General features: G+C 41.8%; 2 protein-coding genes across 12 annotated transcripts in view; both read left to right on the top strand.

Moving 5' to 3' along the window:
- The window catches only part of LOC124186098 (dystrophin, isoforms A/C/F/G/H-like), a 315,823-nt gene that overhangs the window by 160,390 nt on the left and 127,706 nt on the right, over positions 1-27,727 (top strand). The gene's annotated exons all lie outside the window — the stretch shown is intronic.
- Positions 1-27,727, top strand: part of LOC124186120 (sialidase-like) — a 44,675-nt gene that overhangs the window by 2,447 nt on the left and 14,501 nt on the right. The window lies entirely within an intron of this gene.

Here is a 27,727-nt window from a genome sequence, read left to right as displayed (position 1 = left end):
TCGAATGCGGTGACACTTAAACCATCACCCATTTCAGATAAATACTATAAACTTGAAACACTCTAAAATCCCTGGTTCATGTTCTTTACTATTATTCATACATCCATTTCCTCCGACTTGTTGAAGTCAAATCACACCGATTCCCTAAATAATGAAATCCGTGATCAGTGACGCCTTTAACCGTAGATATTCAAAGGTTATAAGTCTCGTATATAAAAATCTGATTCCTAGTCATTTACACAAATAATTAAAATCCAGTAATGCGAATGCAAATACTGAGAAAACACAATCATCTCCAATTTGCACGCTCGTCCGGAGGTAAGCATGACAAAATCCCCGGTCGGCTAATTAATATTCTCGACCTTTCCATCGTCTTGCATCCGTGTAGCTTTTAATCACGTTTCCCCTTGTCAATCAGACCAGCTTAATACCCGGTAATAAATGTCGGCTAATAATCAGCGCTACCGTTTGGTAGTTCTTTCTCGAAGAAACCTAAACACTTTACTTTACTCGCGGTTATTGCATTTCACACCTTTTTCCTTCAATAATGGAAAGCTCGATATAAAAATGCTAATTTTTGACCTTGCTCAGGCGACGCCGTGGTTTAGTTACACGCGTGCGTATTTTGCGTACTTTTATTGGGTTTGAAATCAATTTTACTTTTTGATCGACGTTGCCTCGAAATTTTCTGAAAGTCATGTATATCTTTACGCATTTTTATTTTCTTTCTTTTTTTCTCTCTCTCTCACTTTTACCAACGTCGAAAATAAAATATATATGCATGTATGCATGTATGGAAAAACGAAGTGAGAAACAAAGTTTCTTCTCTATCGAAAGGAACGCCTCAGGATAATGCGAATATGACGGATCTTTGTCGCAGGAACGATACGTTATAGGGAACGCAGAAAACTCCATATCTATGTATATGTTATGACTGTACATAGAAAACTCCGAAGCCCATCATCTTCGAGCTGCCGAACATTTTCGAATATCATTTATATGCAAACTTACATATCTGCTCGCGGCCTCGCTCTGGGCTCGACGTATCGCCAAAAATTCTATTTCCGATATTCATCCGGGTTTTAAATAAAGGAAAGAACAGCTTAAGGGGGGGTTGAAAAAATAAAATCTAGACACTCGATCCGTTCGACAGTTAACCGCTACTACGAACAATCCAAGTCTTTCACCGCTGCCGCCTCACTCGTTCTACGGATGAGTTGACAGGCAAGAAAAGCAAATGAAATTGTTTGACACTTGTTCGATTTTATCCCGAAAAACCTTTCGCGACAATTGCTTCAGCTCCGACGTTCCATTTCCATCGTTTTCAAGTAGGAGGGGGAGGGGGAGTCAGTGACAGACGGTGAAATTTCGCGCCTACTCGAAACAAAAAGAATCCCGTAAAACTTGAAACCCTGATAACGAGCCTTCGCTATTTTTTCCGAACTGACATTCATCCCCCGCGACAACATTATAAACCCTTGAAACCGCAGCCGCGAAATGCTTTCCGAGACTGCTCCGGTACACGATGCTCTTGGTTTTTTTTTTTTTTTTTTTTTTTAATAATCTCCCGTGTTCTCTTTGCTCCACTGATGGTCGGAAAAATCCCTCTGTGCCGTTTTCTTCCGTCGAAATCTCGAGACTGACGGCCCGCCGAGGATTAGCTCGCGTTTTCCTCGAAGAACGAGTCGGGCAGAAGAACTTATAGACGTCCGAAGAAACGCTAGCCGGAGGTGCATTCGTGCGCCAAATAGAGAGGCGCGATGCGAAGCGTGCAATCATCTCCCACTTCGCTTCAGTCGCCTGGCTCTTTGCACAAAGCGAGGCTTTGATCTCATCCTCGGTATGTTTACAATTCCCACTTGTTTCACCAAAGCGCGTCTTCGCCAACTTCCGGTGTTCCGCTTCCGTCCGTCACCGGGATTTCGAAATATTCCGACATAATCCTCGCCGGAAAGCTCGTTAGCTTCGACTCCTTTTTCGCATTTACATTCCGGCGAAAGCCGTTTCGCAGCTTGGAAGAATCTACGGCGGTCGGAATTATTGCTCCGTACTCCGTCTATCGGGGTGAACCTTTCAGCCCGCGAACTGCAAGTCTCTTATGCTTCCCGGCTTGTAGCTTTGACTATATATAAAAGTTTAACCCGACTTTTCTCTCTCGCCGGCGAGTCGGTTGATGGACTCGGAACGACTTCCCCAACTCGCGGTCTTAATCTTTTCAAACTTATATAAATATCGCCGGGGGAGAGATTTCCGCATCGTTCGCCAGATTTTTTTTATTATCATTTTACTCTAGTCAAATCCCGGTTTAGGATAATTTCACCGTTACGAAATTATGAAGTCTTTTAACGCTCTTCCACGACGAAAAATTTACGAGAAACGCGGAGTTTCGCGACATTTCTACGTACCTCTGCTTGGAAAAATAATGTTCGAAAAAGCGTGCAAAGCAGGATGAAATTTACCCGGAAAATGCGGAGCGTGGGATCGATAGGGATTTGGAAAATCTTACTTCCATCTTTCAGGGCTGCAACGACACGATCTTGCTTCTAGCCTCCTCTCTTCCTCACTCTTACATTTCCTCCTCGCGAGGCGTATATCTATATGTTTTTAAGCGCCATGCCAGTTCCTCCGAAGACGAGAAGAAGAGCCCCGGAGCATATAGCTAATTCCTCCTTGTTCGCGCGAAAAATAGAGGTTCTATTCGCCGATATTTTTCCTCGGAAAAAGAAGGGGCATGTCGAGAGGAGAACTGGAAGCTCTAAGTCTTTCCTCCGTCGGACGGAATTCCGAGCCGTATAAGGTCCTCGGTATCTCGATTATCGAGAGCCGGTTTGGAAACCGAAATTGTTTTGACGTTAATCAAACTGCGGTGAGCTAGAACGAAAGAGAGAGAGAGAGAGAGAGTGTGTGTGTGGAAGTGAGGGAGTGAGTCGAGGTGTAGGTGCGTATGAATTCAATTTTCGCATACCTGCCCTGAAGATGTCGTATCGTAAAAGTTTATGTACACCCGAATTCGGGCTGCCTCCCATCCCCAGATTTCAACTAACCATCGCGAACGATACTCGCTCTCCCCGCGGGATGCCGTAAAATATTTTATTTACCACCCGTCTTATACGGGAGGTTAAAGGGTCGTTTTTTCACCTTCGGGATCGGAAAGAGTGGAAAGCAGGTGTGAGAGAATAGGGAAAAACGTGAGAGACTACTTTCGTTATTCGTAAACAAATATTTCAAGATTCTTGCCGTTACCCACTCGCTGTTCATTACCCTCAGAGCCTAGAATCGAAGGCGGCACGAGCCGAGAAATAAAGGGAAACACGATTTTTCGAAACAAAGGCTCCAATTAGTTTTTCAATTAGCAACGAACCGTTAAATTAAACCTCCCGATCTCGAGCCATGGTTCTGATTCTCCCGTAATATAACGACGAAGTAGGATATATTCTTCCGCCGAGGGTGAACTCTCGAAGTAGCTGCCGGGCCGTTTTCACCCCCGGTATTCGGGAATCAATAGCGAAACATCTGTGGCGGTGGTTGCGACGGCAAAGACGTTTCGGGTTCGGCTTCGAGAACCCGGAGCTCACCATCCTGCCGCAAAACGCCAACCTCGCTGATCGTCCAGAGGACGAGGAAAATTAGCAACAAGCTAACCAGCCGGCGCCTCGCCTGCAGGCCAACTTCTGTACCGGCAAATGCTCCGTAAAGCGAACCACGGTTCCGCCGTTGGAATCATTTTCCCGGACTTTAGCCATCGGCAAAAGTCACGTCCTGATCGAGTTGGCATTATCGGGTCCATTGCCCATTATCTCGCAAGCAAGGTATCCCAGGTCGATCTCTACGATTTCATTTCTTTTGTGATGTGATACGTTATGGTAGACTAAAGACTGAATAACACGTAGTCTTTTTTATCTGCCATTAAAGACTTTGAGGGGGATGAAACCACCCTCCAAACCAAAGAATGTCAAAATTACAGTTTTCGTTTCTCGTTACAAGAAAACTTTTCCAGTTGGATTGGTTATTAAAGATATTACGTTCATGTCGGTGAAACTGCCAAATCGTCCTTTGACATGCCTTACTTTGGAGGGTGGGTCGCCTAGTTTTTAGTCTGTTGTAACATATTACAAAAGAAATGAAATCGGAGAGATCGGGCTGGGTCACCTTCCTTGTCAGAAGCCTGTGCATCATGGGATGTAACTTCTAACGAATTTCTCATCATATCTGAACGAAGCACAAAGGAGGCCTTGTCGCGATGCTTGGAAATTGACCGGGTCCATTCATCTCGCGACGGGATCCGAGTCCGAGAAGCGAAAGGCCCGATCCATTTACAATCCGCAGAAACACGAGTGTTACATCGACGCTCCGTTTCTACGATTGTCTTCTATATATCTGCAACGCTTTCATCCTGTTCCTCCTCCTCCTGTTCTTCTTATTTCTCTCTTACATGTTTTCCTCCATTTTTTACCGTCTCAGAGATCGTGATCGTAGGCGCGTCGTGCCAATTTTCGTTCCGCGAAACATCTGCGCGAGTTGTGTAAAATTTTTTGGAAAGAATGGAGGACCCGGACGTTCTCGAAAAGTCAGGTTTTATCGGAGGTAGGTAGGTAGGTAGGTAGGTAGGTACCTACCTTCATTTTCACCCTCTCGCTTTCTCTGCAGATCGTATAGAAAGCCTTTTGCGCTGAGACATGTCATTTTCAAAATTAAGCCAATATAATCCACCCTGTATACGTGTATACTAGATACAGAGATTTCTATGTACCCAACCACCTATACATCACTAACGCTGCTGGTTAAAGTCGAGTGGAGCAAAGTTTTGGACAAAAGGTTGTTACTCTCCCTCGACTGACAATAGATCCCGCCCACGTTAAAGCTAGCGCTTCCACGGCAAAGGAGGAGAGGGACGAAGGCCCTAACAGCCCCCGATTTCCCCCAAAAGACAACTTCTTCAAACGGGCGTTGACGTACCCTTCCAACTTCGGCCATACTTTACACCCATAGAAAATCCACGCTGTCTCGCTTGTATAATTACATACGAATTTTAATTTGTCATTTTATTTTTCATCGAAATATGAAAAAAGTCTATCGCTTCTACGATTTGTTTCACTCTGTTCAATTGGGATTCTCTTTGGTACCGGTTCTCCTCCTTTTTTTTCTTCATCCCCGTTTTCGTGGTATTGAAAGTTCTATTGCATCGCAGTTGAAATCGTTGTGAATACTGCAGGTTTTATACCGATATAACTGATATCGGTATTTCCAACCACTCGTTATATCAGAGTGCAAAATCAAAACGTTGGGTGACGATCAACGAGAGGTCGCTTTGCCCGTTTCATGGTTCACTTCCGGTACTCATCCCTCGTTTTTCCCTCCTTCCATAGTTTTTATTAAATCGTTAATCCTGTCGGGACTCGTGATCGTTCACTGTTTGGCTAGTTTCAATTTTTCTAAATATCACAGACTTACCTATCAACCGAAGCGATTGCGCGAAGCGGAAGCTTGCAACCGGGCCGTTGAGCAAGAGTTAATTTGGCGAGCCATTGTTGTCGTAAGTTGGTGAAAATTGAAAGCTTATCGCGCCCTAGCCTCGGTCCCTTTAAACTTGAACTTCAAACTTCCTTCTCATTCTCTCCCACGTCACCCGTTTCTCTTGTTCTTGATTCTTCCTCTCGCTCTGTTGTAAAATGAACGCGTGGGGAGAGACGGTAGAAATAAAAAAAAAAGAAAAGTTATAATAATGCGCTACCGGCTCTCTCTCTCTCTCTCTCTCTCTCTCTCTCTCTTCCTCTTCATCGTTATCTCTTTGCAAATAGGCAGCATGACGAAGGCAAGTTGCGTTTAATATTAATTGCATATTAAGAACGAACTAGCTAAGCGCGAGCTGGTTGTGCCGCAATTCATTACTATTTATCAAGGTGATTAAAACCCACCACCACCCCCGGAGCTATTGTGGTGTCGCTACTGTTCGCATTTGTATACCCCGTTATAGCTACGGTTGTGAACCACCTGTGTACCGGCTTGCAGCGCAAACTCGCCGCTGCTACGTGCCTAAAAAATTGCGGTTTAGCGAATTTTAAACTGTCCCCTGTTCTTGGTAGTTTGCCAAAAATCACGGAAACTTCTCGAATGATTCAAGCCAAGGATTTTTTTTCCCCCTTTTGTCCGTTTGTTTCATTCGTTCATTTAAGTTTTCAACTCGATGATAAGATAACAGATTAACTCTTCCTCTTCTTCTTTTCGAGATGAAAAATTGTGAAGAAAACGGTTTAACGATTAATATCTCGAGGGATGGATTGTTTCATTTTTCATGTTCAGCGTATTGATTCATATAAACCAACTGAAATTTTCAAGTAATTCGGATTCGATTCGTCCATTCAATTTCTGACTTTTCATTCTTATAATCGGCTTTCGCACAAATTATCCTGCGATTTTGGATCTTGCGTCTCTCGTACATCGAGAGGACGCGGTTACACACGCATTTCGAGTGATTTAAAATTCACGTAAAATATTATCCTGCGGCAGGTACTTAACGTTTTATCGGCTTACACGTGTGTGTGTGTGCGTTCACCTGCTTAGCCTCTATGACACGAGGCAAGGCAGGGATAGTGTCCTGTGGGAAATCTAACCGATGATGACAAATCTATATAGAAATTCCGACGATAAGCCAGAAGTTGTTATTATTTCATTTCTGACGTCTTTCACTATTATATTTCAACCGAACCCCCGTTTTCCGTTTTCATTGTACTTTTTTCCCCGTTCGTATTCTTGTTGTTGTTGTTGTTGTTATTAATGTTATTATTATTATCGTCATTATTTATTGACGAGTTCGTAACCGTTCTTATAATTGTTTCGCGAACTTCGAACTTTTTGGTTTTTCCTGAAACCTGTAGAGGCGTGCAAAAGGAACGAAACCATCCTTAAGGTGAAACAAAGAAAATGGTATAACAGTAACGATAATAATAATTATATAATATTTCTTTCACCCCGTGACCGAGGAGTTGAGCTGGTAACCAATTATAAAATTTACGGTCGAAAAATGCCCTAGGGAAATTAGTCGAGAAGCAAAAGAGAGAGAAAGAGAAAAAACGAGAAAAAAAAAAAAGAAAAAAAGAATCACAGGGAAAGGTTACAAATTTTAAATAATAAAACGAATTACGTTTATTGTGTAGGGCAGGCTGTGCACTGTCATTTCTACCCCTTGAGTCGCATGTGATATGAAAAGTTAACCGGGGTAACCCGACGCGATGATGTATAATCGTTGTGTGAACAACACGGTATAAAATTTCCCCGCTGGAACGCGATAGTTTTGCTTCTTTTCTATGTTTTTTTTTTTTTTTTTTTTTCTAAAATTAATTAATTTTTTTCATTCCTCCTTCTGTTGACTTTTCACTTTCATCTTCTTCCCTTCTAATTCTCTTGCGCACGCTTGTGATAAAAGTTCTTATATCTCTGCCGCTCCTGACGTTCACCTACGTAGGGGCTTTTGTAAACGACGAAATGACGTGCTTTTCAGCTTTCAATTTCAATTGTTTGTTTATTCGAAGATAACGAAGTTTGCCGTCAAGTTATTTCAAGCATAAAATATTTAGGGAATTCTACGTCGTCGGGGAATTGACTTTCGCTCGCGGCATCCAAAGCCCTGGATAAAGGATATATTATTCCCTGGGCATTCGAAAATTCTTTTATATTCGAAACCGACGACTACGACTCTCGGAAATTGAGGCCCAGCATCGTAGCCCGAATTTTCACCCACCTCCCCCCCAAAAAAAAAACGCGCCAACAATTTCGGAGACGGAGTAAACAAAAGTTAAATTATTTTTTCTTTATTCTTCATTTCGTTATTCTCTCGAGAAAAGAAAACACTCAGTCGAGAATTGACGCGTGAAAGAATCGCGCAAGAACTACTGTGAATAGTTAATTAACTTAAACGCTGGGCGAAGTAAAAACTCGACGAAAGAGAAACGATGCGTCTTTCAAAAGTGGCAAGTATCTTACTTACAATTAGTCTACGTTCTGTGAGATTGCCTAGAGAGCGTGAAGGAGAAAGAGAGAGAGAGAAAGAGAGAAAAACGCCACGCTAGCTCTTGAGAGAAATGAGAAAACGGTGAATAGCGAAAAAAAAAAAAAGAAAATAAAATAGAAAAACGGCCAAGGGTGAAGGATGAAAATTGTAGCTGTGGCACTTATCAAGTTGGGATGGAGATTTTTCAACCGTCACGCTGCAGCTGTACCTACTTGCCGGACTTTGTCCGGTAGTGCAGCTCAGAGCTGACCTGGTCAACTCCTTTTCTGCAAACTCCATGATTTATCGGGTACCATCTTTTATTCCCCGAGTCTCGGGGTATTAAATTGTGGCATAAAACCGGCGGTTTTATACCCTCGAAGCCAGCCTTTTTCCTCCTCCTCCTCCGACACCGCCGCCTTACGGACTCGGTTTTCGGAAATCGCGCGCGTCATTCGGCAGACCGGCTAATAATTTAGTGCCAAAGTTATTACTCCAACTCGGTGTTATATGCGTGGGGGGATGACGTATATCCGGACCTAGCAAGAAACCGTCATCGAAATAGAGCGCGCGGCAAACTGGAACTAACGTTCCGTATCGCCGGCAAATCCTTCTGATACGGGATTGACACTAACCCCCTTTACTCATCCCTGCTCGACCATACGATTCCCACTCATACTCGATACCCTCGTAAAACTAGATCCGGTTTCGAGATTCTGATACCCGCGGAGTACCGGTTATTAGAGAAAAATATATATATATTTCTCGGTAAAGTCTCTCGCGTCTCCGTCATCATCACTGTCAAGATTTTCTATCCACGCCGCTAATCACACTCTGATTACTTCCGGTACTGGGGTGGTCATTAAACGGGTCGTTTTTGAATTTATACCGGCTCAAACCTCAAATCAGCTTCAGACAATTCAAAAATAATTCCCTAATTTTTTTTCAGAATTTAAACTCAGCTCTAACCCGGGGGGCTCCAAAAAGGTGGATTCCATTTAACTTTTTTAGGGGCAAATCAAATCTACCCACCGAATTTAGGTGAAATTTGATATAGGAGGGTTTTTTGGGTTGCTGATTACACATGTGAACTCAAAGTTTGAAAATTCAAAGTGGCGCGTAATCCTAAAAGTCATTTAATTTCGATAAAACTCGGTACTCGGGGTTTTTCATGGTCGCTGATTACGAATCTAAACTCGAAATTACAAAATTGAAAATGGTGGATGCGATATGGGAATATTGAGTGACTTTTGGGGTTTTGGTTCACCTTGTAGGATCCGACACTTTGAATTTTCAAATTTTTGAGGCCAGTTTCATAATCAGCGACCGAAAGAACCGCTCCATACCAAATTTCATCCAACTCCGATCGATAGATTTGATGTGCACCTGAAAGGCTTGAATTAGGAAATCAACCTTTTTGCGGGCACGGGTTAGAGTTGAGATAAAAATCTGGAAGAATCAGCGAATTATTTTTCAATCATTACCTTTTCAAGGATCACCCTAATTCCAATCTCAATAACTCATTTGCAATACGTTTGAATCTTGTTAGCTGTTGAAATAAAAATTACCCACTGAATAGAAATTCCAAGGTATAAAATAAAATGGAGTAGTAAAACCCACTATAGCTATATTCTTACGCAGGCTCGATGCAATGAGAATGCACCGTTCGCATGCATAACGTGGGACAAAAGTTGGGTGCACCGACTAGTTGTATATTACATGTACAGGGTATGTACTCCTAGGGGTATGTATAAGGCGGGAATTCCGGGTGGATAAACGTTGCCTATACCCTGTCGGCAATGAAATCGGTGCCAATTTATACCCCGCATTCGTCGTTACAAATTGAATAACTTTGTTACACGTACACGGGGATTTTTGGCCTTATATTTGTTCATGTGTGGGTGCCTGAATGCTCTCCATAAATCTGGGCCAATCGTTGCTTTCAGCTATCGATCGTGATATTCAGAAGGCAGTAGTGCTCCACGCAGCAAGCGTATCGACAATGCAGCTTACGCCGTACAGTCTAACGAAAAAATTACTAAAAACGTGTACGCGTTCAAAGTGAACACGCAACGTGAAGCTCGTTAACCCTTCGTTGGACATTTTCTTTTTTGTATACATCGTTGGCCATTGTATACAAATTCAGCCAAGCGCCAATTTTATCAGTGCACTGCTTGAGAACTACTCGATGATAACTAACGCGGATTCGTACACACACTTTTTGTACCTCAAAGTTTTATTTAGGGAGGGGTCATAGGCCATGCCCATTGGCTACTTCTGAGATGTCAACACAGCAGAAAGTCAGTATGGACGAATTCGTATACGTTGGACAACGAAGGGTTAAGAACGAAATCTTTTTTGCGAACCCTGACGAGGATGAATACAAAAATAGGATCCTAGCCCGCGACCTGAGACTGTCAACGAGGTTAATTACGGGCATTTCCGGGTCTCTCCGAATCCCCTGGTCCTCGTCGTCGTTAGTAGGAGCTGGGCAATTCGGTTAGGTGGCAACAACCACGTCGTCGCGCATGGACAACGGAACGGAATGGCATGGAACAAATTATTCAACCGGATTTTCAACCGGCTACCTACCTTACAACCCATCCTCACTTCGGGAATTAATTTATCCTGCAGGAGATAGCACGCGGCTGAAACGTACCATTTTGCCTTGGTTGTGGTAGTGGTGGGGGATCCAACGACCACCGGAACTCCCTGGTCCACCGATGATATTTACGATCTGTACCTGGAGCGCGGCTCTTCCAGGCCTCCTGCCTTCCTATGTAACCAAGGAGTAAATCGTCCGAGTCGAGGAAACAATTCAGCCTATACTCTCTGACTCTACCGTTACTCTAATTCCCGTTTCATTTGCAGGGAATGCGGGGCGAATTGTTACACGTTGACGATTATTCACGCTAATATTGTCGACATCGTAGACCATTTCGTCGTACGTATCGTTTAGCGATCCGCGTTGTGGAAATCAAAAACACGAGTATTGCACTCTACGTGTGATCCTCCATCCGGACCTTATGACAACAAATGGGACGAAATGTTCTGTGAAACGATATAGTCTGAGGTCTACGAAACTCGTTGTACGAATATCGAATGATCGATGATTTTAATATCATGTGTGAAGACAAGTAGCGTCTTCCGCGTCAGAATTTCCGAGTTGTTAATCCTTCACGTATCAAACATTGTCCGAGAAGGGTCTTCCGTAGCGTGTTTGCCATGCGCGGAGGAGCGAACGCTGAACAAGCCAGGATGAATATTACACTGATTACACATACGTGTATGTTTACAAAGTCTCGTTGGACGTTGTGAGATTTTCTTCATTTACTAATTGTGCGCGACGGTGGGTGTGATAAAAGCGTCGTGAGCTGTAAGAGGAGGAGGAGGAAGAGTTGGGTATGAGAAATAATTTTCTTGACCCCGATTCAGCCCGCGCGCATACCTGTACGTACCTACAACGTACGTACCTGCCTCGTACCATGTTCGTGGACGTGGATTCTGAGGGTGAAAAACAAGCCCCGAGACGTAATCCAGAATTTGAACGCGTTGCTCATTGTTTGACGTAATGACACTCCTCGTCTCAGAACTGGGAACGGAGGAAAGAAAAAGGCCGGAGGGAGGGCGAAGTATAACGCTAATGGAATATGCACCGACGCGAGGTCCCGGATTTATAATCACGCGCGTCGTTCTTAGTCACTAATTAAAAATCCCACCCACTACTGACCCACTGTACCTGCCGTCGTCATCGTTGTCGTAGTTGCGCCGAACGGGCGGAGCCGCAAGCCCGTTTCTTTTGTCGGACAGAAGAGGAGGCGGAATGAAGTATCCGGAAGGCCTCGACACTCTGGACTCTGGGTTCAGGGGTCAGGAGGTTAGTGGTCTAGCCCCAGGCTACTTTTCGCGGTTGCTGTACAGTATCCTATTTTGTTTTACCCGGTCTTCACGCGTTGTTTTTCCATGCCGCTCTTCTCTTCTCACCAGGCGGATATCCCAGGTCGATCTCTCCGATTTCATTCCTTTCGTAATATATTACAGTGGACTAAAAACTAAGTGACACGTATCTTTTTTTATCTGCCATTTTGAGGGGGCGAAACCACCCTCCAAGGTAAGGAATGTCAGGGGTGATTAGGCAGTCGTTTTTTTTTCCAGTTGAGAAAATGACAGTTTTCATTTCTGTTTCTGAGAAAACTTTTCCAGTTGGATTGGTTGAAAAATATTATGTTCTTGTGGGTGAAAGTGCCAAATCACCCTCTGACGTGTTTTACTTTGGAGAGTGGTTTCGCACCCTTAAAGTGTTTGATGACAGATGAAAAAAAAATACGTGTCTCTTAGTTTTTAATCTACTATAACATATCGCCAAAGAAATGAAATCGAAGAGATCGACCTCGGATACCTTGCTTGTCAGTTCTACCCATATTTATCTTCGAATAAAATTAGTCCGTCAACTCGTTGACGACGACATCAAACCGCGGTGCGAAGTGCCGGACGGATCGGCGCGAGGCGCGACGTCTCGATTGTCTCTTTATTGCTCGTGACGGGGGTTCGTGTCATATTATAGACGACGCCTGTGTGCCTCGATTCGATTTCTATTAATGAACTCCGCGGGATGATGATGCTGACGACGACGATGATGATAATGATAATGATGATGATGACGATGATGATGATGATGTCGGCGTAGCATAGCGTCGTTGCGCGCCTCGTAACTTCACGCACTCCCAGCTGTTGAAGGGTCAGAGACAATGATGTAGCTCCAATCAATGAGCAAATGGTTCATCAACCGCGAATAGAGAAAGCTGTTATCTTGATAATGAGGGAACGTTACCCTCACGCGTGGTATTCATTATCGGCCAACGTCCAAACAGGATCGCGTTGTTTAACAGAATTTGTTGCGTCCGACCCGCAGATCGTTATTGTCAGGCTTGGACAATCGGAAACCCCCAAACGCGATTCACTCGTCCAAAATTCTGCCTACCTTTGTTCAACAATATTGTTTAATAGCTGCGCTTCAAACCTCGTCATTCTAATGTTTGGTGACACGTTCGTCGGGCAGTTGGCGGGTATCCTATTATTTTATGCCGCGCCACCTGCAACACTTCATCCTCTATCGTTCATCCCTGCATCCCAGGCAAATTGTCGACGATGCCGAAGTGATGTCGTGATCCAATTCCCATCAACCCCGCGACCTGGATGCCATACCCGACGACCATTACTATCGCTCGTAAAAGATTTTGTGGTTCGTAACAAATTCTGCCGACACAGGTACAATTTGAGACGGTGTTTTTTTTTTTTTTTTTTCTATTTTTCCTTACTTCTTCTTCGTTTCCTTTTCGGGGTCTGAAGTAGATGGTGAGAATGAGAGAGTGAAAGAGAAAGAGAGAGAGAGAGAGAGAGAGAGAGAGGAAAAAGTTTCATGATGAAATGCAAAATGAAGAGAATTTTTTTTAACGTAATCAGATATTTTTCTATACTTTTTTATGGGTATCTAAGATGCCGTTAGCTTGGTTAGAAGTATAGAGCGCCTTCGTGATTTCCGGTCTTTAGACTACTAAAATTTCTCTTATTTTTCCTGCTTTCCAAATCACCGCAGCATTGCGGTGTACATCTTCGTCGATGATAAGAAGGATACTTACGGTTATTTCTTTTCTAATCGTCTTGTTTACGTCTTGTCTCATTAGCAGTGGTTGTCTGCCCTGACGTTAATGGAAAAGCATTTCTTCCTCTATCTGAATCTCAAGGATGCCTTGTCTCGTTGTAAAAGAGAAAATGAAAAATCCTTGCGATGAAATGAACCAAAAAAAAAAAAACACAAATAAAAAATAAAAGAAAACCGGAAAAGAGGTGAAGAGATGAGAATTCCACCGCGATAAGTATAGAAGCGTCGAGTGTTTGCCACTGGGGCGAGTAATAATCTTTCGGTTTCCTCGTATACTTCGGTTTCACATTTTTAATTTTTTTTTATTTATTTTACACCACTTGGAAATATGCGACGATGGTAATAACTATAATACCAATTTTCTGTCGGAAAAAGAAAAGTAAAATAAACAAGAATGAGAGAGAGAATCGGGAGAACGGGATTGATTAATTCTCAAAGCTGAACAATTTTTCGCTCTTCAATTTATGACGTAACTAGTAGCAGTTCCTCGGCATTTTGCATTCTCTGGTTCCCTTCATGCAGCGGAAGTGTGACACGTGCAGTTCTATTTTCAGGCGCCAACATCGTTCGGTTACTAAATTATTTCTATAGGCGCCAACTTGACTTACCTGTTTCCACTCCGTGATGACGACTGACCTAAATATATCCCGCAGGACAGGTAGACAGCCGGGGAAAAATTTACTCCTTCTAAAAGACTTGAGAATATACCGTACATAACTGTACGTGTATACCTTGTTATATACCCGACAACGTCGCTTGCACTCAATTCGTCTCTCTTCTCTATCTGTATCAACGTCAAGACCGTGCAGCTTCACAATTCAGCTCTGTTCCATTATCGGATCAATCAAACATCGACGAATTTAATCAGCTCTGAACGGATAATGCATTAGGGTGTTTCATTTTTTTACTTTTCTTTTTTAAGCCGCCACTCGAAGAATTTGTGATAAATACTGAAAAAAAATGTCGTAAAACTTGGAGGAGGTAGGAAGATATTTAGAGGTCGCTACCGATTATTGAAATATTTTTTATTTATTTTTATATGCGCACTTTACGGACTTATATGTATATATATATATATATAATTGGACCACGATAAAAAACAATTAAACAAATATATATACAGATAAGTCCGTAAAGTGCGCATATAAAAATAAATAAAAAATATTTCAATAATTGATAGCAACATCTAAATATTTTCCTAATCCCTCCTGGTCTTATGACGATTTTTTTCTCACTATGTGTCGCAATTAAGAAAGACGTTTTCTTTTCTCTCAATGCTCACACACTTCGCATTTTCAGCGTCTTTTTGTTCGATCAGTATTATTATCCACAAAGTCAGCTGCATGGCTCGCTCGATGTTATTCTTAGAGTCAGATTAAAAGCTTTTGCGAGTCACGTTGCACATGGCCCGTTGCGCATCTGTGACCCCTCGCTTGAAATTTTAATTGCGTTGCGAAAGGTACCAATTTCGTATCTCATGTATAAACCACGAGCAGAGTTATAAGATACTTGAGGAATTTATTCTTCTCCTTTTGTCAGGAATAACTCAGTCGAAGGATCGATTCTGTCAAAGTTTCCTCCTCCGTTGAAGGAGATACAAGTTCCTCTTCTGAACGGTTGCACACACCTTCTATAATCTCTGAGAGGATTCAAATCGGACGAGAGGAATAAGGTAGAGGAGTAAAAAATAAAAAACGAAAGAAAAATAAAAAAAAAAAAACCCCGAGACGATCCTACGACACGAGGATTTTTGACCCAGTTTACCGGTGTAGAAACTGGATGGCAAACCGGGTAGGTATCATCGATAGCCAATACGGTCCAGAATATGGCTCTTTTGTTAGCTCGGTGACTAACGTCGATGACAGAAACCTTCCCTCGATATCCAAGCCAAAGATTTTCTCCAGTCAACCGTAACGTTCGAATGGGTGGGACGAGCGTCTGAAACTCCCCGAGCGAACATGACGCGTACATCTATCGCATTTCCCGAAGGATGAATATACCGAATGTATACACACTCCGTTATCGCCCAGGACCATGCGCCTAAGATTGACTGGTTGTGTTCACTGAGCCATGTAATTATAAACATACCGTCGATACTTTTATTAAACGTGTACGTTACGTATACGTCGCGGCCGTGTAGAGAGATGTAATGGGATTTGCACCGCGAGACTTCACGAAAGACGAAGATCTTGATATCCTTTTTCTCCATCCCGGGAAGTCAAACTTCTCCTGGCATTTCGCCACGTGTGAAGAAGCACCGACGCAAGTGGTACTCGTTGGGCGCAAGTCTCTCTCTCTCCCTGGATCTTCGGATTCCCGCAGGTAGTTTTCGGCTCACATTTACCGATCCTGCCACTGTCAGGGACGACGAAAGTAATCTGATAAGATCAACTTTTTGATATACCGTTGAAACTTTTCCGACGCGCGCAGAGGGAGACAAGAGGAACGAACACCTTCGCTTCGTTGGGTGTTGGAGGAAGGAGGAACCTGACGGAAAATGAAAGTTTTCTCGTCGTTCGATTGAGAAGCTAGAGGGGAAAAAAATACCCTTTCTTTACTTTAAGTCTGAGAGGGACGCTACAGTCACCGTTACCAAGTCTTTGGCGATCGCTTGGACCAGGTGATTCAAAGACTAATCTGACTTCAGCGTTCTGATATCACAGGTCTGGAAAAAAAATATCCGAGTTAAACGGGAGTTTCAGACTAAATGAAACTGCAAACACAAGTTCAAGAAGAAACTTGACGTGATGGAATTTTTGAAGTTCTTTTCCCGGTTTAAGTGAGTAAAAACTCATAAGAAACAGTACAAAAAAACCTTGTGCGGTTTTTTGGTTGGGTATTTGAAATCGAAAGCGTTGTTTGGCACCTTTGACGGTCGACTCTTTCGGGTAAGCTCGAGGAATGAAGACGCGGAATAAGGTGATACTGGAAGAACAAACTAGCGAAGGAGGAGAATAAGTGGTTAAGTGATTTGCCATACGGCACAGAAAACAAACGAGGTGGAATCGCGGCTTTGCGCGTGTACGTATGCGTGGGTTTTCCACGAGGTGCAGGGAGAATTCGTAGGAAACCAATAAGTCTAATGGAACCCGGTCGTCGTCGGTCCCGTTTACTCCTGAGAATATCCCGGCAAATGTAAGTCGGATCAAACGCAAACGACCGGCGAACGTTTTCGCTCCGTATAATTTACGACGAGCCAACCAAATGTTTTCGGTCACTCCTTATTCTATGCCGCCTTTTTTCTTCCCCTTCTCATCCCTCCTCTATTCTCACTCTACAACGATTCGGGACGACGGTAGTAGTACAAGAAGATGCCGACATTCTACCGACACTTTAGACGCTTCACAGCTCAGACACAAACCCTTTTTTCCGATGATCGATAAAGTCAACCAGAGTGAGGATAACCTCTACCGGAAAAAAGGGTTTGTGTCTGAGCTGTAAAGCGGCTAAAATGTCGGTAAAATATAGGTAACGGGATCTGTACGCAAAATTTTCCATACATTACTACTGGCGAGATGAGAAGTATAAAAACAACTGTTTCTCATCACCATCAGATGGTGACACTAAGAAAGTCCAGTTTTCCGGGTAGACTGTTAGTTTCAACCAACTGTTTAATGTAACTTGGTAAACGGAAAGGAATTCATTTTTACCAGTTTCGTTCTTATTATACCAGCCTCTTTCTTTCCTTTCGTAACATTCCTTCGAAACATTCGGGGTTGATATAATATCCATCGAGTCTTTATCGGTTCGTGCGTATATTAAGAAAGTTTTAATTCTTCCCCGGAGTAAATTACCCTCGACACGAAGGTGATATATTATTCAGAATTTATTCTCGATAAACCGAGAAGAAAATCTTTGCTTTACCTTAAGTCACCGAAGAACACCGGTTGTGATTCGGCAATATTTGTTCCAGGATGTTTTAGGTAACCCCGATGGTATTTGTTATCCCGATAGCGATCTCGGTGTATTTCGCGAGGCGAGAACAACGAACGCCATTTGCGTTTGTTACTTTGGGTGCAAACGTGCCGTAGATACAGAAACTGCCGAGCCTTTGACTGCTGTTGCGAAGCAGATAGCGGTTGTTATCTCGATCCACCCTCCCTCCCCTACGAAAAACGGTTTTGTTACACCCCAGGTTTGCAGGATGTTTGCGATTGAAGGAAAAAAAATGTTCGCAAAACCTAAACTCGTACTTCTCGAACGTGACTCTGTGCTCGAAGGTTAATTGCGAAACATTTCTGCCAAGGTATAAACATGCAAGAACCGAAAAAGATGAAAAAAGAGACGGAGTTGGCGAGAATGAAAAATAACGAACGCGCCGAGTGATTTTCGTCGGTTTTCGTACTTCTAGCCGCTAATCTACCGACTGCTTCTGCTGCCGTTAGTTTAACGAGGTGAAAACCAAGCCCTGCGGTATCTCCTACACTCGGTACAGATTTTTAAACCACATGTTCGCTGGCTTAACTGATTTCTTTTTTATCGCCAAAAGTTGGACCGCCGCCAGAGGGAATCCGGTGATTCCGATAGCAACGAATTGAACTACTGGCTCGATAGGAATCGGTCTTTTGTTACTGCTGCTCGTACACTCGGTACACACTCAACAACGCGAAAAATATCTCGTCCGAAATTTTTTTCAAATTTTTTTTTCTCGTTTTTTAAAGTTTCAATTTTTCTCCCGATTGAAAATCGGTGCATCCAGGTGTTTCCTCGCTCACACCGTAACTAGCACTGCTTCCTGATATTTCGCATGTCAGGTTTAGAAATGTCGAGGCTTACGAGTTCGGCGGAAGATCGATGCCAAAAATAAAGTCAACGTTGTTGGTTCTAAAATAGGCGACAGATGAGTAAAAGTATTTAACGTATTTAAAATCAATTTACTTGGTAGGTGTTTTATATGTTATAAATTAATACCATATACATAGACGGGAAAAGTGGTAACGAGTAGAACTTCACAGGTCACTCAGCTTTGGGCTATTTGTTGACTTTGTCAGTTTCCTCGATCATACGCGGTTAGGAAAAAAAAATGTCCCGGCAGGTCCACTCAAATTTTGGTGGTTTACTTAATAATTTTTTAATGTATTACTAAGTGAAAAAAAAGTACAAAGTACAAATTTAATGTTGATATGACAATTTAAATGTCAATATTACAATAATTTGTGTCATATTTACTATCAGAAATCTAAAAAATGACACAAACATAAAGTGGATCTGCTAGAAAGTTATGTTCAATTGAATTTTTCTAACAGTGTAATTATCCGTTTTTGGAACACCATCGCATCTCGCGAATAAGTGAACAAAGTGTTGAGACAATATTTGAAGAAACAAAAAAGTGATGTAAAATCGTTTATAAATTCACATCCACAAAATTTAAGAGTTTTCTTGAAATGTTTTTATTTTTTTTTCCCCCTATCAAAAGATCTCCACTTTTCTCACACACACGCATATGTATATATATATATATATATATATATCCTACATGAGAGGAATCGACGGTTTTCCATTCACCAAGGATTGTTGTTTCAAACCCCAAGCTTTCTCGATATCGGAATCACAGAATAAATAAACAAAGTCGAGCCTTGTAGCGCGTAGCAGCTTGCAGTCGATAAAATTGACACCTTTATACATCGAGTGTGTATGTATTTCCGGCGTCCCATTCCTCTTTTGAAACAACGTGAATCCGCGGTCGAGGAATCTCCCGTATCGCTGTACGTTTGGTGTAAGAAAACGGAGGGAATAAAACGGTTTGCCCAAAGCGCGCGAATCAATATTTACAGATTCACCCACCCGCGCTCGTAAACATTGGCCAAAGACACGGGGGATGAGAATGAAGGAGAGAGAAGGAGAAAAAGAGGGAGAACTGAAAGGGTGGGAGGCGTCTACAGTTAATAAGATTCTAGGGATAGGCTCGTCGTCTATACATTCGTTTCCTTCCTCCAAAATCTTCCAAGGAAAACGTCTCCTGAATATTGACCGAGTGTCTTGCCTTAAGTTTGGTAATCTCGACTTTTATATTGCCTCCCTTCAATCCTCCTTCTATTTTTATTTATTTACTCACTTTGTTCATTTCTTTTTGTTGGGAGGAACGGCGACGACAAGCCGAACACATTCCGAAATTCTCACCTCGTTCCTCCGTTTTTCGGGACGGAATTAAAAAAATTAAAAAAAAAAAAAAAAACGGCCGAGCAACCCTTACATCGAAGTTTCTCGACGCTTCTACGATTGGCCTTGTTTTTCACTTCGATTCACAGAATCGGTTTTTTGGCCATGATCATCCTGCGGTTGGAATGCAGTTGTTTGAACAATCCGGGTTTCAGTAATTTTGTAAGTTGAAAAAAAACAAGCGTTGCGCCTGTACACCGTTACCTTCTAGTATATATGTATCTAGGTACAACTTATGTATGTACGTACACCGTTTTTGGATAAATTTATTCCGATTGAAACTGAGTCTAACAGGGTGTATTTTTTGCCCGCAAAACTTGATTAAATCTAGACCAGGCTTTTAAACCACCGCGAGTGCAAACATCGCTAGCTCCCGTTTGCCGTTACTCTGTTTACCCTTTTATTGTGGGTGGAAAAAATTTCACAGATGAAATCTCGTCCCCGAACTTTGACGATTTTTTTTTATTCTCGTTTCTCTGTTTTTACACCAAGGTTTTTTTTTCTTTCTTTCTTTTTACAATTTACACAGTTTTAAAATCCGGAGGGCTGTTACTTTTTCAGCATTATTCGCGATGTATTTCACTCTCCCCCAGATACTTGCCGCTCTCGAATAGATATTCACAAACGAATCGGATTTATTAGACCAGACGGTTTATTATACGCTTCTCGCGATTCGAGATACAGGGAAGGAAGAAAAGAGCATTCGTTTGAAAATTAATCACATTAAGAAGAATCTCAGGAAGTAATTGCAGCAAAAATCAGATACCAGCTCGAGGTTGGATCCCGGCGTCAAAGCGAGATGAATAATTAACTTCATTACTTTTTCAATACCGCCACCCCTCCCCTCTGCCATAGGTTTCGCGGACGACGAAGGGGGGGCCGGAGTTTGACTTCGAAGAGGGGAATTATGTCACGAGAAGAAGAAGAAGAAGAAGAAGAAAAAAAAATTAACAAAAATAAAAAGAAAGAGAAAAAAAGCAGCGTTGAATTCGTTACGTCGCTCCCGATTGTACGATATTAATGTAGTGTAATTAAAAACTAAAGAACAAGTAACCCTGAGAAATCTTGGCGACAACTTTGCTCGAAATTCATCGAGTGTGTGTAATATTACACATGGCAGGTAATATGCCGCAGAGGATATATGTCGTGAAACGTTCCCGCACCTTACGACGCATCCTGAGCTGAATTTAGAGGCGAATAAAGGCTCGAATTTAGTACAGTGTATAAACGCTCCGCGACTGTTGTCCGTATCCACGTGTTTGCAGGTTTATTTCATTGCTTAGAACGTCTGGTATTGCATTCGTTGCAAGCGAACGCGTCTCCGGCGTAGCCGTGGAAAGTCGCAGTTGCCTTCGAAACGTCTCTCGCGGATATTGCCAGACTGTGAGTTGGAACAAGATATCACGCGGAGAAGGTTGACTGACTCTACTGCACCCACTACCCGCTATACATCTTGTGCATATTTCACACCACATCGCCCCGAGCGATTCACCTGCCGCATCAAAACCGCCGTTAAAGAGGGGACCGCTTCGTCCTCTGACGCGTCTTACTCATTTTCATCGCTCTACCAGACCTGCGGCTTTAAAGCTGTAAGGTAGTAAGGTACCCGGGGTGGCTCACACACCTGGAAAACCTTGAAACGTCAGGGTGTTCAAAAGGGCTCATGGGATAAACCTGGAATTGTCTGGGGATTTTTAATTTGGTAATGGAAATAACTGAAGACATCAGTTTTCCATCGTGGGAATTGGAAACGATTTTTTGAGGTACCAAATTTACTTTTTTTTTTTTTTTTTTGTTCATTATATACATTTTTCTTCAATTCGAATTGAATTTCAACCGAGTACAGAGTTAATAAGCTGAACGATTCAGGTTTTAGTAACCCACTAGAACTGGGAAAATTGCCGGGAAAACTAGGTTTTAAGTCATGTAAAGCCTGGAAATGTCGTGGAGTTTTTTTTGCAAAAAATTTTTGGTCACCCTGACCGCAGAAGTTAAGAATAGTAAAACCTTGGTCTTTCCCGTTCGTGCGGAAATTTTCTCATACCTAGCTTCTTTTCCACTCACATTGTCGTTTCATTGATCGTTTACGCGTTCATACGTCGATTGAAATAAATCATAATTCTGATTTCGTGCACAGCAGTAATTACGATGAAAGGTCAAAGGTATAAATAAGATTTGATAACAAGATGAAGGAAAAAATGCGCCACCGAATTCACTACGTCTGACTTGACTTTTTTCAAAGATACGCGACTTATTAAGTGGTCGGTCGGCTGGTCCGTCGGCGTGTCGTATCAACTCTTGCAGCCAGGGCACAGGCAAGGGTCGATGGCACTTGAGCTGCACTAGAAGCCTGGGAGGCGCGATATCAGCTGTAGTGCTTGCCCCCCTTCACCCCCCTTCACCCCCCTTCACCACCTCCACCCTCGCGGGGTTTCGAAAGCCCTGCACCTTGCTTCCGCAACGTCACACGTCGACTCTCCTCTCCTCTCATCTCATCTCCTCCTCTCCTCATCTCGACAATGCACTCAAACTCGGCCTCAATACCCGGCCCACACCTGCCTATCCGTCTATATCTTCTACCTGTGCGCTCCGTCAATCGAGAGCTCACCTGATAACGTTAGGGCGAACGTTTCAAGACCAAATCGTTCCTCTATCGGGGAAGGTTCTTTTTGCCGTCCACACGAGGAGGCGCAGTTTGGCATTTCCAAGGATTCGAGTTCGTTGGGCCCAATATCGTTGAAAACCAATTTCTCCTTCGCCTCAGTACGAAGAATTTCATGCAAATCCAACCAACGTCTGACCCTAACGATTTTTTTATTTTGTCTTTAAAAAATGTTCCGTAATTGTCCCAATTCTGAAACGGTATCCTGAATTTTTTCAGTTTCTTTTTTTTTTATTCATTTGGTTAATTTTGAAACCAATGATATTTAGACAAATTAACCAAGCGATGTAATAGATTCAAGACCAATATCTTCTCATATCACATCTTCTATACCGTCTGTAATTTTCGTGAAACGTCATCACTTGTTAATCGCGAATTAATTCTTTCTTCCTATTTCTGTTCAATTCGGTCGACATCGTCGTATTAGCTTTAGCATTCGACCGTATAAAATACGAATTTGAAACAGGTGTTTATATTTTCATTCTCGTTTTTTGCACCAAGTTGAATTGCGGCAAATAATTGTTTCACCAATTGGCTCGACTACATCGTTTCATTCAATTCTATACACCAGGACTATTTTCACTCTCCGATGCAGGCGGCGGCAGTATACCTTTACCAATTATCGATATAATACCGCTCGATACTCTTCGGTTTGGAAAAAAAAATTTTTTGTTCAAAGTTTCGGGAAAATTCCCAGGCTCTCCGTAGAAACTTGCCGATAAAACAATAATATAATGATTGCGGTTATACGTCAAGAGGCGAAATATAGGTATAAGCTGTATAATATTAATCTAACTAATTAATTACCGAGTATTCGCGGCTGAATGACTTTTCTCGTTCTAAATTCCGTCTATGTCTAATATATCTGTAGATATTCTTCGCTATAACTTTGCGATAACTCGGGGAAAAACAAAAAAAACATTTCCTTCAGCGACAAAGGCGAAGATGGCAAACTGTAATGCTATGTGTATGTGCATATATATATATATATATACATATATATATATATAAACCATGTCGACAAAATAATGCAATTTGTCGTGGAAAGGAGGTGAAGGGGTCAGTACGGAACTCCCGGCTTGCAGAGGGGGACAAGGGCAGCATTATTTCAGTGAATTGGGCGGATAAATCGAGTGTGAAGTTGACGAGGGTAGAAAACCGATAACGACCTGCACCCTCCCCCTCCCCCACCCCTCTTTGCCGAAGGAAATAAAGTTGTACGTACCGAATGGAAAATTCGTTTTACATTTCGTTTCGTGTCATTTCACTCATTTCATTCAAACTACATGTCCCACACACGTTTTTCCTTACACGTATACGTGACATTATGTTATTATGTATTCTGTTTGCGCGTTCTTCATTTTCCGAGGGTTGAACATTTTTAACGAATGATGGTAATTTGGAATAATTTAATAATATTGACAAACAAGTAGAAGAGTATCAACGAAACTCGAGATCAATTTTTAATTCGACGATTCAATTCTCGGGGTAATTTTGTAAAACTAAATTTAACAAATCGCACATTCATTTGTGATGACAATTTTTAAGGGAAGCTTCAAATTTTTCAATGACGATCACTCGGCTTAGTGTATTACATTTGTTTTATAGTTGGGTATTGGAGTTGATATTTTTTGCTATCAAGAGAAGCAATAAGTCGGATCCCACAATGCTCGGAATTCGGAAAAGCCCATGCTTGCGAATTTCAGAAATCACGAATACCTGCTGTCTCTTTTTCTTTTCTCTCTTGTCTTTTTTTTTTTTTTTTTACGGAGCTTTTGCGCCAGGTTACAAAATTCGCGAACCTTCGTCAACTTCTCGGAAGATGAACGATGTAAAAAAATTTGCGACAGCTATAATTCACGATTTATTTTTATTCCACTTTCTTTTTTTTTTCGTACAATTGCTCTTTTTTAAACAAAAAGTGGGAATTATGCGTTGTATAATATAATACATCGGGCCCTCGTATTATATAGGTAACAACGCTCTTCCCGTTTCATTGTTGCGGAATACAACGTCGTAATTTATGTAATAAATATTCGCTGGGCCTGCTGCAAAACAAAAGCTCAGGCTAATAGGACAAATATTATTGTGGGAATTATTTGAAAGAGTGAGAAAAAAATGTATGTTTGTCTCCTGTTTCTTGCATCTTCTTCTTGACGGCTTCTTATCAAATTTTCGGATCTCATCTAACCTGACCCTCATTCTCGAAGAGATACGGCTGGCATTTTTTTCGAATTTATTCGGGACAGGGTGCAAAAAAATATCGATAAATAAGCGAAGAAAAAGGAACGTAGAACAAAAAATCACGAAGACTGGTATAGAGGAGCATCGATTTCACTCTGCTAGTTGGTTAATCCATCAAAGTTACCGATGCTGACAATAACTTTTTGAGGAAAGACGATGCCGGGTATTTTCTCGCGGGTCGCAAACTTTCGTGAAAGTTTATGCCGTTTCGTGAAATGAGAAAAGAATCAGCAATCTTAACTTACAGGTATAAACTGCAACTACCTGGAGTATAAGGGACACGGAGAGAGAAAGAAAAGTCGTCGCAATTCCCGTCAGAATCGTAGATTCTACCTGTGTACTCGACGACGACGACCTTTAAGAGGCAAAATACGTATGGGGGAGAGGTGGGGGATAACTGGATGAGGGAAAAAAGGTGAAACGACATCCTTGCGGGAGAAACATGCGCGAAACTCCCGATCGTAGATCTCAGTTTACATCCGGGGAAAAATTTTCGCAACTCCGCCGAGAGTTCCGAGTAATATTGGCTCGAATTTCATACACTCGGATCCGGGAATTCGAACTGAAATTGTGCTCGATGAAATTAAAATCTATACATGTTACGCGATCTTGTCGAATATGCTTAATTGATCTGGGAAGATAATTAGCCGAACGCGAAATAAACGTAGGGATAAAATGAGCGCAATATGTTGTGTGGTTAACAGTTGTGTAATTTTACGGAGATTTGCTTTTGGACAAAAATTAGTCTGTTAGTATAGTTAGGTTTAAACGATTCCTGAAAAATGTCCGTTTTCGTCTGGAAATATCAGGGAATTTGATGTGATATGTCATTGACGCTCTAGGCGCCCTGAATTATCGTACGCTTTTCTCTAAAATCCTTATATTTATTCGCCAATTATGAAAGTCATACATACATATAATATATTATATATATACAACGTATGTTTACTTATAATACAACAAGAATTTCATTAAATTTCAATCGTTCTGTCGTTAAATTATCGTTGGCTAAAATGTATAAGAGGAGTATTTTAAACGAGTATTTATGCCCCGCCCCCCGCAAGTTGTATATAAAGCTTTTATGTATAGAAACGACGTAACGGGTTCGAGTGACAAGGAGGTAACGGATTTAAGATACCCAGTGGACTGAAAATCCTTGGGCCTTGTATCCGTCCGTCTGTTTTTGGCATTAACATCGACGCCGAGCTGTCAGAAACCGGAGACAGAACTTTGCTCGAAATAACGAAACACTCGAGAAGCGGCGAATATGGGGCGGGGGTTTAATTTCCGAATTTGAAAAGTTCCGAAATCGTCTAATTCCGAATTATTTACTGGCGAAACTTGAAACAAAGAAATCAAACTTTGTAGAAACATCAAAGTTTCGAATGGTCCGAAACCCGACGGCTCAAAGTTCCGAAATTCTAGATTCCGAAAATTCAAGTTTCGATGGAACAAAATTCGGAAGATTAAAATATACTCACACAGCGTGGTTTACTCTACGATTGGGTGTGAAAAATAAGAAAGACCGAAAATTGGAATGGCCAGGATTCCGAATGTAAAAATATGGAAAATCCAAAACAAATAAAGATCAAAGTGGTGAAATTTCACCAAGCCAAAAATTCACGGAACTGGAAATCGTCGATCATTTGGATTTTCGATGTCTCAAATTTTGAAACTTTCGCATTTTCGCACTTTCAGAACTTTGACTCGTCGGAGTTACGCCATTCCAAAATTTGACGTTCCATCAAAGTTTGATTTTCTTAATTACATTTTCGCCAGTAAAAAATTCGGAATTCGGCTCTTTCGGATCGTTTCAAATTCGGAATCTCAACCCCATCGCGGGAAAGTACTAAACCAAACGCACATTCCTCGGATACGGTATTTTTTCAGGAAGAAGTTTCCACCGTTTTCGCATCCAGCATCCTACTCAAATAAACCTCGGCTAATATTCAGCGTCAGTTTTTCCACCAGCCTCCACCTTCAACCCTCGACGACCTTTCGTTAACCCAGTCGAGGGTGTCTTCGGGATCTCCGATGTTGTCTCACGGCCTCCCTTTTTTACCGGTGTCTTTCGCAGTGGCCGGAAATTTCATTTGAGGAGTCCTGGTTTATTAACCGCAGCCCTTCTTCGCCTCCTCTTTATTTTTCTTTTTCCTACCCTCTCTCCCTCTCGTTTTTTTTTCTTTCTCCTTTTCGCTCAACGACGAATCGCCGCAATAATCGTCAACGGCCAAGTTCGTTGTCCGACTATCACGCGTCTCTGTACCAGATACCGCGATGATGAGATTTTCCTGGATGGAGATTTGCTACGCGCTTCAGCCTCCGGATTAATCTGGCAACGGACTGCTTTGATTATTATTGCAACTGCCCTGCGGAGTCTCTGCAGCTCGTTAGATATATATATATATCATAGGCAAGAGCAATTCGGCTCGATAATTTGTGTATATGTTACTTACGCTAGGTACTGGATTATTTGCCGATTACTTCGAACCGACGTGAATAACGTGAGGGCTGAAAATTTCGGTCAATTAATTGGGCGCAGTTTTTTCGAATGCAATCCACTCAAGCAGAGTTCATTCAAGCCCAATCGAATTGCAATTTTCCACTCAAAGTTGGTGAAAAAAATACCTGCGTCATTTGGAAAGTTGAGTGGCCAAAGAACGATACGTTTTATTAATTTTATTGCGATTTTAAAATTAATATCGTGAGCTACGAAGACTTATTTGAAATTTTAAAAAAATAAATAAAAATACTGGGAATTTGTAAGAAATTTAAGATATCGATACTTGGTTTCAAATCGAATTAAAATGGTCGAAAATTTAGTCGATTCTTTTGATTTCTTTCCACGAAGTCACGGTAAAGAGATTTTCTGAAATGCTAGCATTAATTGTTCATTGTGATATCGGTGCGATATTGTATAATTCGATCTTTAACGATGTTAGAATAGTATTTAAAAAAAAAATGTATTTCATTGTCTGTGAATTTGTAGAAAATAGTATTCTGAATAAAACGT

Source organism: Neodiprion fabricii, chromosome 7 (genome assembly GCF_021155785.1).
Source record: "Neodiprion fabricii isolate iyNeoFabr1 chromosome 7, iyNeoFabr1.1, whole genome shotgun sequence".
Lineage (NCBI taxonomy): Eukaryota > Metazoa > Arthropoda > Insecta > Hymenoptera > Diprionidae > Neodiprion > Neodiprion fabricii.
This window is presented reverse-complemented; position numbering and strand designations above follow the sequence as displayed.